The sequence below is a fragment of the Myotis myotis genome, unplaced genomic scaffold, assembly GCF_014108235.1.
Source record: "Myotis myotis isolate mMyoMyo1 unplaced genomic scaffold, mMyoMyo1.p scaffold_m19_p_16, whole genome shotgun sequence".
Lineage (NCBI taxonomy): Eukaryota > Metazoa > Chordata > Mammalia > Chiroptera > Vespertilionidae > Myotis > Myotis myotis.
In genome coordinates this window covers 14,976,459-15,000,527 of record NW_023416320.1, presented here as the reverse complement: position 1 = coordinate 15,000,527, position 24,069 = coordinate 14,976,459, and the positions used below count along the sequence as shown (strand labels likewise).

The following is a 24,069-nucleotide window of genomic DNA, read 5'->3' as shown; positions in this document are numbered from 1 at the left end:
GAATATAAGTAAGAGAATATATTTAACTTGCTTTAGGCTTCACAACTCACAAGTACCAGAACCAGCATTTGCATCTAGGCTGTTTGGGTTCCCAGCAGACAACACAGTTAAACACTATGTGAGAAAGAAGACAAACCCGAAAATGAGATTTTGCAGACCTTTCTTTGAGTGGATTTTCCCATTTAAGGGTTGGCTTTAGTTCTTCACAAAAAATAGACGAATCTTGAAATTATCCCTGGACAGAGATTGCAGACATTTTGTCATTTTATTTATAAAATTATTATTTAACTAGAAGCCCGTTGCATGAAAATTAGCTCAATAAGCCTTCCTTCTCCTGGCTGCCGGCACCGGTTTTCCTCTGGCACCCGGGACCCAGGCCTTTGGTCCGGCCGCAGCAGAGAAGCCATCCCTCTTCAGTCTTCTGTCTTTACTCCGGCTGGAGCCTTCAGTCTTCACTCCGCGCCTAAGTATGCAAATTAACTGCCATTTTGTTGGGTTAATTTGTAAATTCATCCTGATTGGCTGGTGCATAGCGGAGTGACACCAATTTGCATATTTCTCTTTTATTAGTATAGATAATAATAGGGATTATCTCAGTGACTGGTGACAAATAAAAAAAATGACGACAGTGCTGTTTTAGAGTAAACATAAAATCCAGCCATTATCATTTTTGTACCAGTATAATAAACAAACTTATCTAACTAATTTTATTCATTCCAGGGATATTTAGCCCTACCCTATCCTGATAATTTCTAGCACTTTCCTTTGCTTTGTGTTCTGCAGACTGAAGTCACTGAGAACTGACATCAGATTAGGATTAGGTAGTTTCTAGAACCATGGTCCTCAGACTTCATTCGATGAGGTAAGTAAAGCAAAAGTAAAGTAAAAGATGCTTTATAAATATTAGGTAATACCATCATTGTAACAGCCGTTTTATAAGATGGCAATAAAAATTAAGTGAGAAAATGGCTAGACTGTAAACCCAAGGGAGAAGAAATTTCCATGTTTCACTGCTCTATACTTAGCACCTAGAACAGTGGTTGGCAAACTGCGGCTCGCGAGCCACATGCGGCTCTTTGGCCCCTTGAGTGTGGCTCTTCCACAAAATACCGACTTCTGCGCATAGGCCACGAAGTTTCAATTGCACAGTACATGCGCGCCCGCACGTGGTATTTTGTGGAAGAGCCACATTCAAGGGGCCAAAGAGCCGCACGTGGCTTGTGAGCCGCAGTTTTCCGACCACTGACCTAGAACAATACCTAACACATAGTAGCTTCATAACAACTACTGAATGAATATGTGTAACAAGCAAAATGACTTGTAGAAGATGATCCAGGGACAGTGTCTAAATGGGTCTCCACGTTACTCCCAGTGCCTCCTACTGGAGATAGTTGTCGAATAAAAAAAATTAACTTGAAAGGGTGAAAACTCAGTGCTTCCCATGGCATAATATATGGAAGAATAGATTCCCAGGTGCCATGTCAGCAGCCCTAAATTAGCAGGAATCCTGACAGGCAACGATGCATTAGTTATCTGCATGCCACAAACACGGATGAAAGATAGCAGAGAACATTCTCATAGAGTGTTGTCCCTCACTGCAGGTGGAGTGCCGGAACTCAAGGGAATCTGTGTTATCATGAGCACGCTTTCCTAAGGGGATGGGCTCCTGTGCGCACGGAAAGCCATCCATCCCCGTTAGGGACAGCCTGCAAAGGGGCAGCCCCTAAAGACTCAGCAGAAGAAGTGACAGGGTACCTAGCATTCCTTCCTAAGTGGATGCTGTAAATACATTCGCAAGCTCAGGAATTCTTTATCTAGTCCCCCTCTGGTGGGGACCGGGACGTTGATAATAAATATTGTAAACCATTTTTTTTGAAAGGGTTCTGCTTGGGCCAACTATGGAGCCGCCCGTGAGGCCTGGAGTCGTGGAGACTAAACAGGGTGCGCAGTCTCCGGATGCGGCAGCTGCTTCACGCTTTCCTGGGCTTAGGCTGCTAAAAAGGAGAGAAATCGGGCTGCCTGAGCTCAGAAACTTTAATACCTTGGAGCTGATAGAGAAGGTATTATTTTGTCTTTCTGACAGGGTCCGGTGCTATTTTTACCCAAGTTGATGCAGGGGTTAGGTTAGGACTTTAGGAAAAAAAAATGGTGATTTATTTCAAGTGCTGTTTCTGTGATAATAGCTCCCTCCCCGCTCACTTCTGCCACGGAATTCATTGTTTCTAATGCACAAATGCCCTGTTCTCCCTCCTATTCCTCTTTAAAACACACACCAGTGAGTATCTCCTTGATAATTCCCCTAACAAGCCCCCGATTGTTTGCTGAAAGTCCTTCCCCCTGCATCGCTGGGCCCGCGCCTCAGCCCCGGTTCCTCCCCATTCCTGCGCCCGGCTTCCCTGCCTCCTCCAGCCTGTGATGTTGTTTCTCATTTAAATGAACAGTTGGGTTCTTTTTTATTTCGTACAAGTGCTGGATTCGCCTTATCGCCCTCATTCCTTTGGGGGTTGCCAATTGGTTTTATCCACGGATGTATCATTTCTCATGCTTCCTTTTTTTTTCTCGCAAAGAGAAAGAACCTCTCCGTCAACAAGCCTCTCCGGAGTGGAAGATTAAAAACCTAGACATCACCTACCTTGCAGCACTACTCCCAACTGGGTTGTGTAAAACTCAATTAAACGTGTCCCCATTGAATACTGCATTACAGCACATTAAACAGAAAATTCTTCAAGCGTGATGACAAAGCTTGAAACCTTGCCTCCAAGCTGTTCCTCCCAGCTTCCTTTCACATGCCAGTCTTGATGGTGCAAGTCTCCCGTGGACACAACTTTAGTCCAGCCACACACAAAAAATCACAGAGACCCACAGGGATTAAAAGAGAAAAAAGGGGAAAAGTGCTGCTGGTCTTGGCACTTCCCCGAAGCCTCCACTAGTATTGAAACTATACTGCCAACAGACCACTCCGGATGCATTCCAGAAGTCTGCGGCCTCACAATGGAAACTGTAATTCCCTTATTTTGGGCAGGTGGATTTATAGATTTCCTCCTCTGCCGAGAATGTGACATTCCCAAGAATACATATGAGAAAGACACGAGTCCTTAGGGCAAAGGATTTAGGCAGACAGACACTCACAGAAATGTAAAAAGCCCCATGACTAGGTCAGTCCCTTCAGAATTGGTCTCTTCTTGGAACGAAACTAAAAATGATTCCATGCAAAAAAACCCTCGAGACTATTTTTAATATAAGCCACGTCCTTCTGCTTTTGTTTCTTGTCCTCATCCACAATTTTCATTTATAATCTGGGTTGCCAGAAGGCAATCCTCCCCCCGCCCCCAACCCCCCTAATTCATTCACGTAATTGGATTTTTGGAGCTTGTTTCTCAAGCAACTCACACAGGTTTACAAAATTTAGGCCAAAACTTTTTTCATCAGAATTACAGGTAGGACTATATTACTACTAACTTCACTGTTTTGATATTTGAGGCATTTCTCTGCTTTCAAATTTTGGCAATTTAAAGCATAATGTCTGCCCTCTAATCCCCCGCCACACACACACACACACACACACACACACACACACACACACACACGCTTTTGTTTACTCCAAGCCCACTTGCTGGTGTGAGGAAGGGGAAGATGAACTGGCTGCATGAGATCACTAGGGCGTATTTAAGAAGCTGGTTTTTCATGTTCTTTACTGTTTACCGTTTATTTTTGTCTAGAGTATGATGCATTCTACAGTCCTCTCCTTGATCTGAAATGCTATGTAGTGTTAGTGAGATGTGATTAAGAGATCCTAATGCTTTAAGGAGACACAAAAATAACCAACTGATTATTTAAAGCTAAAACAGTACTTTAATGAGGAGCTAGGGGGCATGGTGACACCGGAAGTGTTATTTCCACAATTTACAAATTTTGCTATGGTTATTAAAGAAAGAGCATGTGTGTTTGCACACATGCACGTTCACACAGGCCTGTGTCTATGTGCATGCATACGTCTGCTTAGACCTACTCTCGCCAAAGTCATTTTCCCACACATGTACAGAACTTAATTTTGCCCTTAGCATCTTGCTTTCATTCATTTTGGGGTTTCATTCTTCTCTGTCACTATTGTATACTATTATCTGCAGCTTTTTTTAGGAGAGAAAGAGAAAGTGCTGGCTATTCTGGAACTCCACCACAAGGTCGTAAACTCTGATGCTTAACATGAAAGTGCAGCTGAAGTGGACTTTGGCTGGGGGTCCAGAAGGTATTCCCTCCTGAAAACCATGCCAGGAGCAAAGCTAGACACAACTAGGGATCCAAAAAAGGAAAATGAAAACAATAAGTGAAACAATACCCTAAAGGGTAGAGCCATGGCTCTCTGATGCCAAGATGACTTCGCAGTTTAATTAACAAATATATTTGCTTAACAGTTTCCAGTTTCTTTAATTCAAAGAAGTATTCAAAGATTAGCTTATTAGTCATTAGACAAGTTTATACGAAGAGTAACCTGAAGAATTCAGGAAAGGGTTTATCTTTCTTTCCCAAACTCTTTGTTATTATCAGGATAAAACAAAAGACATTTTTCCCATTCCAAGGCAGTTATGTTTCCTAATATATGCTAGCAGTCATTTAACGCTTATGTCACGAAGAACTTTAAGAAACCTTAATGTGTAAAAAACTTTTCCCTATCCTTAATCTTTGTGTTTTTTAGAAGTGTGGTTTGGTAAACTCCTATCTTATACTTTATTTTTAAACTCATTTAAACTATTGAAGAAATTATCATCCTTATCCTTGAAATATTTAAATAGTTTCTACAAATGAAAAGCATAGTTCTAAAGAAATGTATTTCTGCAAAGGACTGAATCTGAGTTTTTATATGAATTATTCTCATTTAATACGTTTTAAAAAGCATTTTGTAATTCTACTCCATTTAAACATCTATAATGCACTTTCTAAGAAAAAAACAACAACTTTGTTATACATAGCTAGTACTAATTATGTTTGTTTAATGCCATCCCTTGCACTTTTAGAGCAAAATCATTTATTTATTCTTTTTGTTTTTAAATGAATTGCCCACCCTCTACTATCAGTGGACTTTTTGGCTGGCCAGAGAACCAATTCACTCCCGCATGTCTCAGACGCTTCCGATCCAACATTCCGGAACATTTGTTTCAACTAACAGATCAACCACGTTAGTTCATCATACTTTCAGAGTTGAAGGTTAGGGCATAGCGGCCAATGGCTGTTAACTGTATGATTTCTTGTTTCTCAGGATGTTATTTATTCTTTTCTCTTTGTTTTAAACATCTGAGCCAGTTAGGTTCTGAGAAGTTTCTCAAAAATGTATTTCTCCAGCAAAGGTACAGATTCTTCGATAAAACACAGATCAAGGCATATCCTAGGATTGTTCTTAATGCTTTAGCTAATTCATAGAAAGGAGAACCAAAGCTATCTGAAATTGTCTGGTGAGGCCCACTTTCAGAGCCCTCTAATTAAGCCAGGATGTATCACTTTCCTTTAAGATCCAGCTCCTTCTGATGCACATTTTATTCCTGTTCTCAGAACCCTGGCTACTATTACCCATGACTTCTCCTTTAAATAATTGTTTTACCTCTCTCAGCCATTCATCTGTCCTTCTGGTTGCTCCTTTCATAGCTTCAATGGCCTATTAACTGATATAATAATGCTGATATTTTCCATGGCTTTAGCTATTTTCATCCAGGGATTTCAAAGTGCCTTATGATAGCTCAGTTGCTTTGTGGAAGGCAATTAATAAGACAAAAAGAAATAAAGACCCCAAAAGTGAAGAAGCCCATGCAAATTCACACACTAAGACCATCAGAATATCTTTAAAATTCCTTCATCTTTGAATCACTTTGGTTAGGCAGTCAAGAAGATAACTGATAGAATTGGAAATGCAGAAAAAATTAGGGATGCAAATTCCTAGAGAATGATTGGGGTTGATAAGATTTGAAGGTCGCTGAAATACAAAAACAAAGGAAGCTGACTCCTGTTCTTTTTCTGACAGGCTCTTTCGGTCAAAACGTCCCTGGTTTGAGACTCTAGCTACCAGAGGCTTCCAGACTCTCTGAATAAAAACAGTTTCCCTCATTTGAGGAATCCATGGCTGCAGATGTGAAGAGAACAACCCAAATCTCCATTAATAGAATAGAAAAATAAATGGTGGTGTCCTCACACAATGGAATACTAGTTAGCGATGAAAAAAAAAACACACCCCACTATTGATACACAAATCAACAGATATGTTCTATATATATCTTCATTGTACACTTAAGATTTGTACATTTTGTTGTTTGCCACTAACTTAAAAAAAAACTAGATTAGGGAAATTAGAATTAATTGCATTGAGATTTTTTCTTCTGAAAATGCTCTATTTATATGCTTATTTATATAGTAATTTATATCCTAACTTTCAGTGTTTTTCAAAATAATTTTTTTTCTTTAGCGGCAAGCCCCTGTGGACTGAATTGTTTTATTAATGTGGTAGGTACATCACATTGTGATTAAAATATAAATGCATGAGTAGAGATAAACACCATTTTATTTGCAGGCAATACTGTGTTGAGTATAAAGCTAGGTACAAATTCTAACTCTATCCCTCACTAGCTATATAACTGTGGCCAGAATATATTCTCAGTTGCTTCACATGTAGTAATTACAGCATCCCTTGCAGAGTAGCTGCATAACACATTACAAGGTTTGTTGTGAAGTCAGTGCTCAAGAAATTTTAGTTTCCCTTTTTGGCCTTTTAACGTCAAATGTTTTACCTCTGTACAGAAGGCCAGATGTGGAATCAGGTACGTAGCTCTGTGTGTTTGGTATGACTGACGCCTTGTAGGATGGAAATAAAGCTGCTACTGTATAATGCAAAATCTTATCAAGAGAGAAAGGCATCATCAACAAGAAAGCTATCAGCTAACTTATCCTTTAAATATAAATCCTTATTATTATTGCTTCCCAACTCGGTCTATTGTCTCTACTTTAGACTTAGAAACTCAGGAATAAGGGAATGGAGAAAAGAGAAGCCAAGCATTCATGTATGCATTCAACAAGTATTTCTTGAGTGTTTCCTGTTATTAATCAGGCCTCGATCCCCAACTCCCCGTGTTTCTAGGACTTAGAGCTGGAATCAGAACACAAGTAAATGCGTTTGGGGCGATGCTGCTTCTGGAATGTTCACTAGATAAGAATCTTCAAAAACTTCTCAATATTCCTTTCTCAAGTCCTGCTAGCAAACATAATAATAGTCTCCTTCCTGCTTTTGAGAGCAGCTGAGATCCTTCTATTGACACAGCCTCTACGACTGAACTTGAAAAACCAGAAGCAGGGAGTTCCCACTAGGAGTTGTGGGCTTGCAGACTTACCCTCCCTATCTGTCCCACAAAGCCAGAATGTGCTGACCTGCAGGGCACAGTGTGGGGCTCATCTGTTTTCTTAGGCATTTCCTGGCTAGAGACAGAATATACTGTTGTGGTGGGAGGAGAGAGTGACACAGAGGAGATTTATTTACAACTGAACTGGATGAGGTAATTATCCAAATATCTATTCAATCTCTGACTACTAATGGGCACTATATTGGGGTAACAGGACATTAATGCTTAGATATGCAGTAGTTACTTATGGGGGGAAAATCTCCAAAATTTTTCACTGAAAAAGTCAGTAATTTTCAGAGGTCCATAAGAAAACCCTAGAACATATACTTTTAGGAACCCAAAAGGGTTCAACCAACTTTACTTAGTTGGGTTCTTTGTAAAGGAGGCACGGTGTGTGTGTGTGTGTGTGTGTGTGTGTGTGTGCAAGCAAACAACTTGGACCTTTAAGTCCACTGATTATTTTTGGCCCTCTAACCAAAGATGTTAGCTCACAGTGAGAGGATAATTGTTTCGTTCACTCCCATGCCTAGAAAATCACCTGGCCCATAGTAGGCCTTCAATAAAAAAGGTGTTGAATAAAAGAATGAGTAAATGAAAAGCAGAGACGGGTTTGATTAGAACTTTGTTGTTGTGAGCTTTGTGATTTGGGAAGTTAGTTAAGCTCTAAAAACTTTCATGTTTCCATGGTGAAACTGAGGATAACAGCGTGGCTTTCATTAGCTATTTTTCAGTGTTTAGTGATTCCACGTCCAGGAAGAGGCTTTGTATACAGTGCCCACTGAATGCAGGTGGCCTCCCTTCGCCTTCCGCACACGCTCTGTAATGATTTAACACCTCGTTACAGGAGAGAGCTGGGTTAATTGGATGATTCCACAATAAGTATTCTAATGGTGACTTAAATATGCTGCAATGGCATGTAGCATTGGTTACAACGAAGCACTGTCAGCCATCCTAGATTTTTCTAACATAAATATTTTCTATGGTAAGAAAATAAAGTTTCACTTTGTAACACTAATTATAAGTTGATGGAAAAAAAACCACACACGTAATTAACAATTTCCCTCATGATTTGGATAGTATAACCAGTGCAATCATATTCTCAACTTAACAGGGAGAATTTTATGACTGAACAAATTCCATTGTTTTTATTCCAGGGATTTTATTTATCAGTCCCATATAAATACATTGTTCTCGACCTAAAGTTCATAGTTTATTTGGGAATTTATTTGAATAATAAAACGCAGTTCTTTTGGCTTAAAATGGTTGGAAGCTAAAACCTCAAATAAACCTATATCACAATAAAGGCTCTATCAGAGGACTTTATTTAATGGGGTGAAGAAAATATTTCCTGATTTTTTTATGACTATGGGGCAGACCTGACACCATTCGTTTTCCTTTCTGCCATAAATACAGACGAGCAGAATTTGACAGGCACCCCTGTAAAACAGGTTACAGATGAGTTCAGGCAGCTTTCCTTCCACGCGGGACCTTTTACACTCACTTCTGATGGGGCTGCTTGAATAGACTGACCAAGGTTTGATTTTAGGCTTCTAGGTCACGGTTTCACCTTGACAATAGTTCTTTCATTTCCAGCCGTAACATTTGCTAGGATCCCTAAGGTGCTTTCATTTTTTTTTTTTTGTAAGTAGTGTAAGAAAAAAAAAAAAGCAGAAGGGGAAAGAAAAAACAAGATAAATCTTAATTCACATGGTGCAGGACTATCTCTGTGTCTCCAGCACAAAACTTCAAATCCAATCCAAGAAGTGGCTGTGTATTAGAAGCCTGCAGATTTAAACCTTGTCCACCATGATCAAACTGGATTTATGGAGCACCATAACTCTCCAGACACCATCCAGCGGCTTATTAATTTAATAGACTCCTGTCCATTCACTGATGTTCCTGCCCTGACAGTCTCTCAAGATAAGGCGAACGCCTTTTGACAGGACAGAGAGCATATATATTTTCCTCTGTTTTCTCGTGGATGGGGTTGTCGACAACTTGAAATGTGTGGCTCAGCAAATTTGTGGTTGTTTTTTTTTATTATTATTATTTTATTTCTTCCCTTCTCTTGTTCCCCTTTGGCTACGCAGGAAGGATGACAGAGGCAGCCTCCGGAGAGCTGCAGGGGTCAGGGGGCCTGTCTCCCCTCAGTACTTACTTAGCATTTGGTTGTACAAAATAACAATACGCTGATTTAAAGGCGAACGCACGGGGGCATCTTCACCGTGAAAAGCAGCAGCATTACAATGTAATGCCTAATATAAATTAGGAGGTGCTAGAGAGGAGGAGGGGGGAAAAACAGCCATAAATGTTTCCGGGAGAGGACGGCAGCATTTTCTTCTCTATAAACCCATTTGTGGGAACGAGGGGGAGTGCCAAAAAAGATAGCACTCAAGCTGTTGTGTATTTAACGACAAAACAGGAAGAACTTTTCAACATCCTTATTTTTCCTTTATGATAGTCTCATGCTCGACAATGGTGTTTGCTCGTTGCAAATAAATTCACAAACCCCAGCGACTTCTTAGGCGAGTGTGTTACAAGGTTAACTGTTTCTATCCCCCCGTGTACGCTTCTGCTCAGGTCAGGCCAGTCATCACTAGCTTCCCAAACTTAGGTGTGCACACAAGATCCCCGGGATTCTATTAAAATGCAGATTTGGATTCAGTAGGTCGAAATGGGGCCTGGGATTTTTGCATTTCTAAGCTGATGCCATGTTCCTCACTGGCAAAGCACGTATTAAGTAGCCAAACACCAGCCATTTTTTCTTAAAAAAAAAAAAAAGGAATAGTTTATATATGGACAAATTATACCCTAGTAGCACACCAAGGTAAGACAGAAATAACTTGAACACATCACAAAAGGTAACAGATTCTCCACCTGGCAAATTGTGGGTACTCAACTAATATTTCAATGAATGGAAGAACATGCAATCCCCAAGTTTCATGTAACAGATATCTTTTTAATAACCACTGTTCATTTATACAGGTGTCTTAAAGACGGCCATCTGAATTTCCTTTTAGATAGTTAACTAAAATTATGTCTTTAAAGCCAGAGATAAAAAGTAACTTGTCCATTTTTTCAGACACATAGTCTCCTTACTTCATCTCACTGAGGGTAAGATATCTTTCTTATCTATATCTCCACGCAAAATGCAAAACTAAAATACTGCTTGGCCTAAATACCTTTCATAACCTATTATTTTTTTGCTTCCCTAAACTTAAGATCAAGCCATTTTGGACTTGACAGGCGAGAATGTTTGACTGAAACACACACAATTAATTCTAGAAACAGGATACAGAAATAATATGTGGGACACTTAAGATTTTATTTGCATTGCAAAATTAGTTATGACACCAAGAAACTCCAAATTATTATTTAACAGTTTCTTGATAAAATTTTATGTCCATTTTTTGGGGGAAGGGAGTAGTAATATCACACATGAATCGTATCAAATTCCTTATGAAACCATAAATTCCTCATTCGAAGTATTTGATAAGTATTCTGAAAAATATTGTTTTCATAAGAAACCTCTGAGACTTCTAGTTTTTGAAAGACTACACAAAGCGAAGGGTGTTGAACTGAAGAGCAGTCATTCTTGAAAATCTTTACTGACAACGGAGACCAGACAGTGATGATAAATACCAGATTTCTCACAGAAAAACTGGCTTAAAGTAATTTATTCGCATTGAATTTCAATGGGCGGCAGACAGGACTACATGAATAGATAGGTAGAAAGATCTTATCTGTTTTTACTGAAATGTATGTATTTCAGATCCGTTCCTTTGGTTGGGATATTCTGGCTAGCAACACCACGATATACTATCTTGGTTGACCCCACTGTTGTCTGACAGTCTTCATAGGCCTCAGGCAGACTAATGAGAATATATCTTCTCTGAAGTGCTACTGTATGTCATGGCATACAAGGTGACCTTTTAAGTTTAAAAATAGCCTTCAAAAAATGGACTTATACACCCAGAATAAAAATGAAAAGCTTCCAATTTCAGGTCTCAGAGCAAAGTCTGGAGATCTGGCTGACTTCCCCCCAGTGAAGAGCTTAGAACGACAGGCACAGTTAATGTGTGACAGGAGGAAAAAGAAAGTGGGTCCAGAAAGAATTGCCCAGTAATCGGGAGCCAATGCCTTGGGATAGCTGGTGTGCAAGGATGTCAAATAAAACCCTACGGCTTTGCAGCATCCTTTGCATGCATATCGATTTTAGTATTTCCATACTCTTACTTGCTCTCATGCTAACTGATGTAGCACAATGTATGCTATGTATGTATAAGACACTCCAAAGAAATCCTCTTGTACCAGATTCTTTAGCATTTTTAAAAGCTTGTTAGCACATGGTATAATTTTCTAGATGTGGGGAGAAAAGTATTTGGTTACTGAATTTTCAAATGATTTCCACGCTAGTAATTTCTAAAACTATTTCAAGTCTCAGTAGAGCCTACTCCGTTGAATGGTGCACCATAAAAGCCATGAAATAATAATTCAGAATTCAATCAGTGTATACTACGTACTGTGTGTGGAGGAATAGAGGTGAGAAATGGAGTCACTGCATTCTAAGTGTTCACATCCAACTTTGGACAATGCACAGATTGGGGTGGAGCTTGTCCCTATGGCGATGGAGCAAGGAAGGCTGCTCAGAGACACTGATACACACTGTGTCTTGGGTGGCACCTTGTAGCAATGATCAAGATGGCTAGAAGTTTATTAGGCAAGGGAAACATGAATGTCCAAAGATGGATATAAACAAGCAATGGGTATTTGAGAAATTTAAAATAAGTTAGTAAAGTTGGAGCATAGGGTATCTGTGGAGGATGAATGAGGAATGAGGCTCTAAAGAGTAGAGTAGTTAAGAACACAGATGAGGTAATCTAGGGAAAATATAAGTGAAAAGAAAGAAGATGAGAGCATGGTAATGCTTAGTGGATGGGCAGTGATGGAGACACCTGTCGCTGGGCGTGAAAAGGGACAGTCAGATCAAGCCCCCTGGAAGGAAAAAGTGGCAACAGAAAATCACAGGGACCTGTGAGTCACTTCAACGGAGTCAGGAAGGTAGAAACGAGACAAGAGAAGCCGTCGGAATTTAAGAAGTCAAAAGCATGAATGCACAAAACTCTGCCGAAGCTTGTCCAAGACTGAAAGCAGAGAGGCTCCTGAGAATTAATTACATGCATTTCCTTCTATTCCCTTTCGATAACCTGACAGTAAAGAAAAAAAAAAAAAAAAGATGATGAGGGCAAAGAGATGACAGGGCAGAATAAGCAACAGAAGTCAACAAAATCTCAGAAGCTAGAAAATGGTAAAGATGACATAGCAGAGCATGGAAAGCCGAAATTCAGGTACTTGAAGAGCAGTAGGTCAGCAAGAAGCAAGCAGATTTGTTCTGCAGAATCCAGAAAAAAAAATCAGGAAATAAAGACGCCTGGTGCCTTGAAAGGTGGGCTGGGCAGTGGGGCTATAACTTGCAGGCCAACATTCTGCGTAAGAAGCTGTTAGCTACACATGGTCAGCTATTCCCTGGAGAGCTAAGGGACAGTCCCTTTCTACTGGGTTAGGAGATGGAGGCTTAGTCTTTGCAGAACTGGAACAGTGGCTTCAGGTCCAGAGATACAGGCTCGGCAAAGGGGATGCAAAAGAGTCACCTGAGTGAGATGATGAAGGGAGCAGCTACAATCTCAAAACGGAAATAGGACTTATCCAATGCACCACCTGATCCCTTTTGCCCACTAAGTCCTCTACCTGCTGACTGCAAGATTCGTAAACCTGAGATGAGACTGGCATTCTCTGGAGAAGCTAGTCACACTAAGACTAAAAAATCACATGTGCTGTTATTTGGGGACCTCATTACGATGGTGAGATTGTGATCCTATTACCATATGCAAAACCCACCACCTGCCTGTGCATGCTATTGTATAGCATTTGGCTTTTAGTGCCTCACTCCTAAAAAACAAAGCAGACATCCATGGATCTCTAGACATTTGAGGAAAGCTTCAACACTGAATACAGGGACCAAGCAGGTTAGAAAAAGTAAGAAACATTGCACAGGACACATAACTTCCTAAACATCCTTCCAATTCCTATCTCCAGAGATTAAAGAATATCCATATAGAAAGACCAAGGCATTTTAAAAAAAACTGTCAGAGAATAAGAAAGACCTCTCGTAAAGTATAAAAATTACAGTTAAAATTCTATGCTGAAGTTAAGAAATGAAGTTTGAGGGCATCTCAGAAAATTGATCAAAAACCAAGGAGATGATTGTGGAAAAATTATTAAATGCATATCTTATATTGTTTTCCTTATTAAAGAATAAGGAGCAACTCATTCATTTACTTATTCATTCTTAAATATTTAGTGAGCACATACTATGTGCCATGTACTACCATGGACTGCTTAAAAACGTACAAAATTCTTATCCTTAAAGAAGTCCCATTCTTGGGGTGGGTAAATGACATTACAATTTTTTACTAAATGCTAAAATGTCATATATGAAGATAAATAAGAAAGAGGATGTTATGTCCTAAATCAGCAGTTCTCAATCTGTGGGTCGCGACCCCTTTGGCGGTTGAATGACCCTTTCACAGGGGTCGCCTAAGACCATCCTGCATATCAGATTATTTACATTACAACCCATAACAGTAGCAACATTACAGTTATGAAGTAGCAACGAAAATAATTTTATGGTTGGGTCACAACATGAGGAACTGTATTTAAAGGGCCAGAAGGTTGAGAACCACTGGCCTAAATGTTCTGTTTCCCCCAAATTTTTATGTTGAAGCCCTAACCCAGTGAAGCCTTTGGGAGGTAATTAGGCCATGAGGATGGAGCCTTCTTGATGAGATTAGTGCCATTTTAAGAAGAGGCACAAGGGAGCTCCCCTGCTCTCTCTTCCTCCACCAGGTGCAGGTACAGCAAGATGGTGCCTCTCTGCAAACCAGGAAGAGGGCTCTCACTAGACACCAAATTTGCCTGTACCCTGATCTTGGATTTCAAACCTCCCTAACTGTGAGAAACAAAGATCTGTCCTTTCTGCCCCAAAGTCTATGGTTTTTTGTGATAGCAGCCTAAGCCAACTCATACAGAGGAGATAAGAGAGACAGAGAGAGACAGGATAGTTGTTAGGCAGACCCTCTGGGAAGGCAGCATTTAGACAGAGTTCTGAATGAAGTAAGAGAGGGAGCAATATGGGAACAGAGCTCAGTGCAAAGGTCCTGAGGCAGGCACATGTTTTGTATTCTCAAGCAAAAGCAAGGGGATCTGTGCCACTGACACAGAGTAGTTGGAGAGCTGCCATAAATGTAACCACAGAGGCATCCCTGGCAGAGCAGCGAGGGCTTGTGAGGCCAAGGTAATGACTCGGTAGGTTTAGTTTGAGGTTGGCAAGCTTTTTCTGTAAAGGGCCGAATAGTAGCTATGTTAAGTTTTGCAGGCTGACAGTCTCTGCCCACTGCTCACCTCTTCTGTCACAGTGGGAAAGGGGGCCGGATATGGCTCTGTGCACCAGCCATTTCAGTCTAATTGTGGTGGGAAGCTACTGGAGGGTGGTTTGTGCTTCCAGTTGTCCACTCTCTGAAACAAGAAGCAAGGTCATCCTCTAACAAGAGATGTTGTATGTTTGGGGAGACAGAAGTCTGAAACAGTGACCTTGCAGATTCATTAGGGAAATAAATCTGTATTGACAGACGACATACACTGAGGGTTCTCATTTACCTTGTGATCAAATGTAATGCAAGCTGGTCAGCATTGGGTTTTGTTGTTGGTGGTGGTTCATTTGTCTCATTGTGACCACATGTTTATGTGGTGCTCAGTGTGAATCGGGCACTACTCTAAGATGGCACAGATATTAATTCACTTTAACTTCTGCCCAGAGAAAAGCGGGAAGTTGGATTGGCCAGAATGGAGGTAAAGGCCAGAAAGAGAGAAGGGTGAGGGAATACAAGAGAGTAATTAGAGTCATGAGCCCTGGAATCTAAGCCAGGTGACCTGAGAGAAAAAAACAGGAGGGGCTGGCGGACAGGAAAACGATGGTGGTGGGGTGAGGATTAGGAGGTCCATTTGGAGTTGAAAAATTATGGGACTTGGGTATTAAGTGGATAAGGAGAAAGATTCACTACTATCTTCTAGAGGGTATATCTACCAACATTACTCCCCTGACAGATAGTCTTGCTTTTATTAATGGATGGACCCAAGCTTAACCTCACACACAACATTTGTACTAAAATCCCGATGTGATCATGTGTGCCTCGGAACACTCAGCAGCTCTCCACTCCTCCCCGAGGAGGTCTTCCACGGCGCAAGCCACCAAAACCAAGGCATGACACTCAGAAACTGGTCCCTCACTGGTCTCATTTGTAAATTCTCTGATTTAAATAAAGCGTGCTCCGACATTCTCAGGGAAACACTGTATGCTCTTAAAAACAGTTTCAAATGCCTTCCTCCCATTTCTCAAACTTATATTCAACTTTCAATAGCCAAGCACAATTCCACATCCTCTGTCAACTTTGCTTTGACCATGCAAGCCTGAACTCAGTTTAACACAACCTTCATCAAGTAAGGCATTTCAGTAAGCATCCTGAGCCAGGGCGATGTTTCATAGTCCTTTGTATCCCTCATGACACCTGGGCCATATCATGCACAAAGCATGGGCCCAAGTACATTTATCTTATTTGGGAAATTATCTCATAAAACAAAATGTTAGGACATTTATAGAGATACTAAGGAAAAATAATTATATCACCAGGAAATAATTTAAATTCTACGGATGAGAGACACTTTGTGGGCAAGGCAGAGATTTCTTTGTTCTTTTAGTTTGGGTTGTATAAAAAGAAGAGCAAGAACGTAGCTAAGACAAAGAGTGATTTTCATTTGCAAATACTTTTCTCAAATTACATGAGAAAAAATAATCAAGTGAAGAAAATTATAAAAGAGGGATGCAAAAAAGACTCCCAAATCTTACCACCTTTATAGAATTACTTGTATAATTTTGAGGTATTTCTTTCCAGTATGTTTCTCTAGGCATACACTTTTTAATATAATTATAATCCTTCGAGGCTCAATACTTTATATTCTGCTTTTTCACTTGGAATTATAATATAGCTAGAGGCCCAGTGCACAAAACTCATGCACTCAGGGGGAGGGTCCCTCAACCCAGATTGCCAGAGGGCACAGGCCAGGCCAAGGGACCCCACCGGTGCACGATCAGGGCTGGGGAGGGACCTGGGAGGTTGGCCAGCTGGGGAGGGACTGCAGGAGGACTCCCGGGCGTGTCCGGCCTGCCTTGCTCAGTCCTGATCAGCAGGATCCCCTGCAGCAAGCTAACCTACCAATTGGAGTGTCTGTCCCCTAGTGGTCAGTGCATGTCATAGTGACTGGTCTACCATCTGCCCCCAGTGGTCAGTGCACGGTCATAGCGAGCGGTTGAGTGGCCTTAGCATATCATTAGCATATTACGCTTTGATTGGCTGAACGGCCGGCCAGACAACCACACACTTAGCATGTTAGGCTTTTATTATATAAAGAACTATTCACAGTATCTTACTCTGGAAAAAAATCTACTACCCTAAAGAGTTGTCCTTCATTTTAGTTGACAAAGATACTTTTGGGGGTAGCTTTCAAGATTAGTATCTCTTTGAATGACAAGCTAACCTACCTGAATGACAGTCAGTCACCTGTCAAAAGGCCTCACTCCGCCTTTTTCATTTTTATACCTATAAAACAGATATAATCTTAGTTCTTATCATTTGCCATCACCCTAACTGGGTTTTTACCCCTAAGAGACAGAAGCTTCATTCATGCATGGATCCAGGGTCGTTAGGGATACTTTTTCTCCAGCATGTGATATAGCATGAGGTAATTAATAGTATTACATGCAGGATTATTTACCAACACTTCATTAAGGAAACTCACAGTGATATTGTTATGAGAACAAATGCATTTTTTCACATCACATAGCATACATTAATAATAACTAAGGAAATAAACTATTTGGTATGAACAGAAGCAGATTGGAATAACATCATTAAATCACCCACATAACTGTAAAAATATAGCAAATGCATAGTAAATGTGAAATGACAGAAGGCCCGATATTTGCTAAAGTTGCTGTCATCCTGCAATCTGCAACAGACAGTAAATAACATAGTCACTACCGGGGTCCCTTGTCTTGACCTTAAGAACCCCTCAGAAATGACAATTTGACTCAAAGCGGTGGTTTTCTAAAGCAGCTATTTTTACAACCACTGGTTCCCAGAACAGGCATAAGAAATTGCTCACTCCCCAGAGCATCTCTCATTCGTTTTACAGAACATACCCAGAAAAAGCCTCAGATGTTCATGACACACGTTGGGTTTTCGGCAGCGCGTTATCCTGTGGAGCTCTGCAATCAATTACTGTTATACCACCATCATTAATAATTTTCTTAATGAAAATGATTCTGTTGATCTCTGTTGTATTTTAATTATCAGAGTTAAGCATAATTACACTGCAGCTCTGAGCTGGCATGTGGACTCCTTTAGGGTGCAATTTTGTTTTAACACACTGATAATGTAATTTTACATTGTGTCAGTTTGTTTGGTTATTATCCAGTTGTACAATTCCACTGTATTCCTGATAACAGATAATAACCTTAGTACCTCCTATATCCTGAAGTCATTTAAAAAGCAATATTGGAATTCTGTGACTCGCTAACTTAATCGCCTTATGATTTTATAATTCCTGCTGTTAAATATTGGGTTCAGGCACCCACCTCTTGTAAGAATTCTGTAAAACTAGACAATAGTTACACATTTTCTATGAATTACCGATATGAAATAAAGACTTTATTTTAAGCACATGTTCCCCTTTAAATTCTTATTTCTTATTTCTAAGATATTAAGTCCTTTAGGTAAAGTTGCTTGAAGGCTAGTTTAAAAATTGGCTGCCGCTTTAGACAAGGCTATTGTTTCAAAGTTCTAGGAACATGTAACAGATCCTCTATTTTAACGTGGAAAATAGTCCAGGCTTTTGCAAGAATCCTTACAATGAAAGATCTTTGTGTTGAAAATTTGATCAATTTCGTCAGTATGCAGAAAGTTGCTCACCCAAGATAGGTCACATTAGAATTTGTCACTAATTCAATGGTGCCTAGTATAAGACCTGGAACACAGTAGACAATCAATATAGGCTTAACTGAATTAACTGCATGGCTACATTTGTGCAAACAACAAAAATCAGAACTTTGAAGATGGTCCTAGAATGATTTTGAGACTGGTCTTCTGTATGACTTTAAATTGCCATGGTCTTAAAAGCAACAGAGAAATTGGAAAAAAAAGTACTGCTGTTTTTATTTCTTGGACACTTTCTCTTTAAAGCCAAACCATAGAACGACAAAAAGAAAGTCTGGCTGATAAACATGTAGTATGCAATTTGGGAAGAAGAGCAATACCCTACAACCACATCTTCAAAACTCTGCTAATTGTATATTTGGTAACTTAGGATGACATATTTAAGACTGAATCCCAATTTCATTATGTGTGAGCTATCTATCCTTTAACTACTGACTTAACTTATTTGGACCTTGGTTTACTCAGCCACAAAGTGGGAATACGCTGCTTACGTCATGAGCTCGTAATGGTAAATAAGAAAATGTATATACAGCGTTTAAAATGACACCTGGCACAGAATAAGTGCTTATTAAATGGTAACTGCTATTACTATATTAATATTATAATTATATTAACATTTTTATGACTTTTATTACAAATAAAAATATCATGTACCCTCCTCCCCCCCCCCCAAAAAAAAATCCAATAATATCTCCTGCAAAGGCTTCAGTTATCTGATTCTGTAATACGATTCTCAGCAGGTACCATGGGTTCACAGTGACTAAAAGGGACTTATGGAATTCCTGGCTATAAATCTTGTATCGGACGATCATGTTTTCTTGCATACTTGGAGGCCTGGCTTCATTTCCTCTAATTTGTATTGACTTATGAGTACAGGGCAAATATCCTAGATAATAAAAGCCTAATATGCTAAGTGTCTGGTCGTCCATTCAACTAATTAAAGTGTAATATGCTAATGATATGCTAGGCCACTCAACTGCTCACTATGACATGCACTGACCACCAGGAGGCAGATACTCTGACTAGTAGGTTAGCTTGCTGCTGGGGTCCGGCCGATCGGGACTGAGTGAGATGGGCTGGACACTCCCAGGAACCCTCCCGTGGTCCCTCCCCAGCTGGTCAACCTCCCATATCCCTCCCCAGCCCTGATCGTGCACCGGTGGGGTCCCTCCCCTGCCTGTTCCCTCTTGCAATCTGGGAGCTCTCGGGCGATGTCAGAGAGCCGTTTTCGTCTCAATCCCGTAGGTCAAGTTTGCCGGGAGCCAGTCTATCCTTGCTGTTTCAAAGGACCTGGCATATATGGCATACTGTTCTTAAAATGTTTGCTCACCTTCTTGGCACTATGTGTTTTAACCAAGGTCTTCTCTCTGAGAAAGGTTGTTTCCCCAGGTAGAGATTTTCCCCTGAAGTTAGGGAGGGAATAAAACCCCTCAACTAAGTGCCAGGTGGGTAATTAATCACTTTAACTATGAACAATCATGCTTAAGCTACATAATCTTTACTCCCTGGAATGGAGATAAGAAACGCCCTAACCTTTGTAATAGAGATTGATAGGATTGAATCAACTGGTATAAATACAGATGTAACAAGACAGCAAGAGACAGAACTTAGAAGACAGAACTTAGGACACAGAACCTAGACACAGAACCTACACAGAACCTAGAGACAGAAGAACTTCGCTGGAGAGAACATGGCAAAAGATCCTGGACAGAACCTGGCTACAGAACTTGGTTGGAGAACCTAGACAGAACCTGGCTGAAGAACCCGGCTACAGAACCTGGCAACCGAACCTGGCTGGAGAACCTAGCAAGAGAACATGGCTACAGAACCTGGCTGGAGAACCTAGCAAGGGAACATGGCTACAGAACCTGGCTGGAGAACCTGGAGAACCTACAAGAGAACATGGACACAGAACCTGGCTGGAGATCCGAAGCAGAACCTCTCTGGAGATCCAGACCAGAGCTTGGCTGGAGATCCTGGCTGGAGATCCTGGCTAGGCTGCTGATCAACTGAACACTGTCTCCATGTCCTTCCTTCTTCACCAACTCCGTCTATGCCTTTGGGAACCCCTGGACCTGCTGGGGTTGGACCCCGGCACAAGCTGAGGGATCCCACTGGTACACAAATTCGTGCACCGGGCCTCTAGTGATATTTATAATAATATACACAGTTAGTGTGTGGGTGCATCTTCCCCCAAATTCTGTGAGACCGGCCACTGCTATTCCATTTTTACAGCTGAGAAAATCAAGATTTAGAGAGGGAAAATGACTTGCCCAAAGTTACATATGAGCAACCGTTGTTTCACAATGAAATTGTGCTTTCACATAAGAAGAATCCTTTTTTATTGATTGATTGATTTTAGGGAAAGAGAAAAGGAGAGAGAGAGACTGAATGTTGTCCCACTTATTTATGCATTCATTGATTGCTTCTATTATGTGCCCTAACTAGCAAGGGAACCTGCAACCTTAGTGTATGGGTAGGATGATTGAGCTACCTGGCCAGAGCAAGAATAAAGGCTTAATTTTACTAGTAAATACTCAGAAACACAAAACTCAAATTAAGCCATTTACTTTTCATATATAAAAGGGCCATCAATATTGTGCAACCACTCTAAAGAACAGAATGTTACACAGCAAAGAAGACACCATGCTGTACAACTGAAACTAATACAAAATAATATCCAGTGTAAACTATAATTGGAAAAGAAAAAAAGAGAAGACAAGCTCCAACATTCGATAGGCATTAGTGGATTTTAGTAGTAAGTGGGCAGACTTTGCTCATCCTACCCCCTATCAACCTTCCTTTCACTTCAGCATAGTGCTTTTTAGTCTTTTTTTGCTGCAGATAAGTAAATTAGAATTATCTGGAGTCTGCTGAAAATAATGGCAAAAAACAGACGACCCAACAAGTCTGGTCCATCAATGTCTGGATGACCTAATTACTTTCTGGAATGACAGGGGGTAGTTGAGGCAGGAAAAACATACATCAGATTATAACATTAACGCCAAATACTATTCTTTTCTGACATTGATGAAACAAGACGATGGCAGGCAGTTAAGCAGCACTAAGTGATAGAATACATTTTATAAAAATTATTTGATGAACGCCCTGGCAATGAAAATTTTATAATTATATTTAATTTCATTATTAGCCCACATTTAATAATACTTTAAGAAGCGTGTCTCTTAAGTGGTAATAGTTACATATTAAGTGGTTTACGGACACAACATAAAGATATCAAAAATTTCATGGTTAAGGCAATTTTTAAAAACACTACATATATGCATTTTACATCCTGTTTGTAAATAGGTGCTAATGTACTCTCAGTTAGCCATCTCATATAATAATGATTTTGGCATAGAATGCCTAAGTCATGTAGGTTCTTAGCTAGAAAACAAAATAAGGAAATCTGGGTGCATGGATGTTAGCCCAATAAGCAACCATTTATGTGTGTGTGGCAACAGTACTTTGGTTTCTTTGGGGAAACTATTCACCCTCCATCTTAGTGGCTCCTGTGGGGATAATTCTACTCTTTGGCCCTAAGGATGACTGTGGTCGATGAGGGAGAGTCAGGGACAGTCATAGCAATTAACTGGTTTAGGGATTGTTATGTGATATATTCCACTAAACATCCGGAAAAGCTCTTTTTGCTGGAATTCTTGAGCTGGTAGAATAAGTCTGGAGCTTCCCACCGCCTGAGGAGCCTACTTCTGAGACTGAAGCTCACAAAAGAAAGAGGAAGCAGAAGACAGAGAGAGACAATCTGGGGACAAGGTTTGAACAACTGGATGAAGGTGTTCCTGAAGTCCAGAACTGCCATGGACTCTCAGATGAATGCCCCTCCTCCCAACATACATACACACACACACACACACACACACACACACACACGTGAACTTCTATCACTTGAAAACAAGAGCTCCCAAAATAACATACACACTATGACAATGCCTCACACATTAGAGATTTTCAAGTCAATATTGTTAAATCTAACTTGCCAACCCTTCCACCTACAAAACGCATTTGCTTTGAGAGGTTCTGCCATACCTGCTGGCTGGAACGACAAAAGGCTACAGAGCCCGTGTGGTCCTGGTTGGTGTGCTTCTCAGGGTCACATTTTCCATGATGCGAATGATCCCTATTCCAGTCCCAAAATATTAAGGTACTCCCAGAACTTGAAGACCTACCGTGGGGAGCTATCCCCTCCCTCCAATGAAAATCTGAATTCTAGAAAGTAACATCAGGCCTCCGAAGCCCATTGAGGAGATCAGCGTAGAGCCTACAGCAGAGCTTTCCCAAGTGTGTTGCCTACAGCACTAATCCCCGTGGAAGTCCATTGGGAAAAAAAAACACATACACACACTTTGGGAAGTTCCACATTAACATATACTCCGTGATTTCTGGACATGAAGGTCTGTGTGGTTTAGGAGGATCTTCTCATCATGTAACAGTCACACATGCAAAGGCAGAGTCCCATAGGACACAGGGTACAGAATTTGGAATTGTCAAGATCGGGATTCAAACTTGGCTCCATTGTTAGCTCTCCATGCCCAAGGACAACCATCCTACCTCTCTAAGCCACAATGCCAAATTGTGTCCAATGAAAAAAAAAAACTGCCCATCTCACAGCTGTTTAAATCTTAATGCAGGAGAACATATTCCACTATGTATAATTCAGACCCTAAGCTAGACCAATGTGCGTGTGAACCCCACTTCAACCTCTGCGCATAATATTAGCTCCGTGACCGTGGCAAATTACTTACCCTACAAATGCGCAATTTCACCTTGTTAAAATGAGGTAGTATATTCATTACCTTATAGGAGGTTTACATAATGATTCAATGAAATAATGCATATATAGTTATTGGAGTCCCTGCTATTTGAACTGCAATACTAATTGTTCTTGTAGGGTGAACAATATCTAATTGCCTTTTGTAGAAACTATGAAATGGCAAGAATTCAAACGGTTCATCATCATAGTATGTGAAGTGTCTATTATAGTCTCTGGCAAGCATTAATCATTGGTTTATCTAGTCAACCAATCAATATTTATTTCATTTTTTGTTTTGTTTTGTATAAGCAGCATGCCAGATCAAAGATAGAAAGGCGACTAAGACATAGTCCTTGCCCTCAGTAAATGTGGAGTAGATTGGAAAGGCAGGAAATAGGTTACTTTTTACTTACTCTTCCTAAACGCATAAAATTATAATCGTAAAATAAGGCAATGAAGAGGAATGAGAGAAGTAAGTGCAATTTGGTATGGGATTACCAAGGACGGGGACTCAAGGGTGCTTAATAAATGTGACCATTATTATCGAGGTACAAGGCTAGCACAAGTTTTATCAGTTAATTATTAATTAATAAGCTTCCATAAATTACTCAAATTTATTGCCAAAAGGCTTGAGGTATATCCAACTATAATAAAAAAGGACTCCGTTGAACACTGAATTAGTATTTTGTTATTTTCCTTATATAACAATGTAACCATCGTCTCTTCCAAAAGAATGCCTGATTTACAGATGCAGTAGATTTGGGTTATGATAGGAGAACAGCTATTCCCTAGCTTCATGCATACTACAGAGCCA

At 40.3% G+C, this 24,069-nt stretch overlaps 1 protein-coding gene across 3 annotated transcripts in view; it reads right to left on the bottom strand.

Annotated features, from left to right (window-relative positions):
• The window catches only part of ZFPM2 (zinc finger protein, FOG family member 2), a 428,452-nt gene that overhangs the window by 120,927 nt on the left and 283,456 nt on the right, over positions 1 to 24,069 (bottom strand). The gene's annotated exons all lie outside the window — the stretch shown is intronic.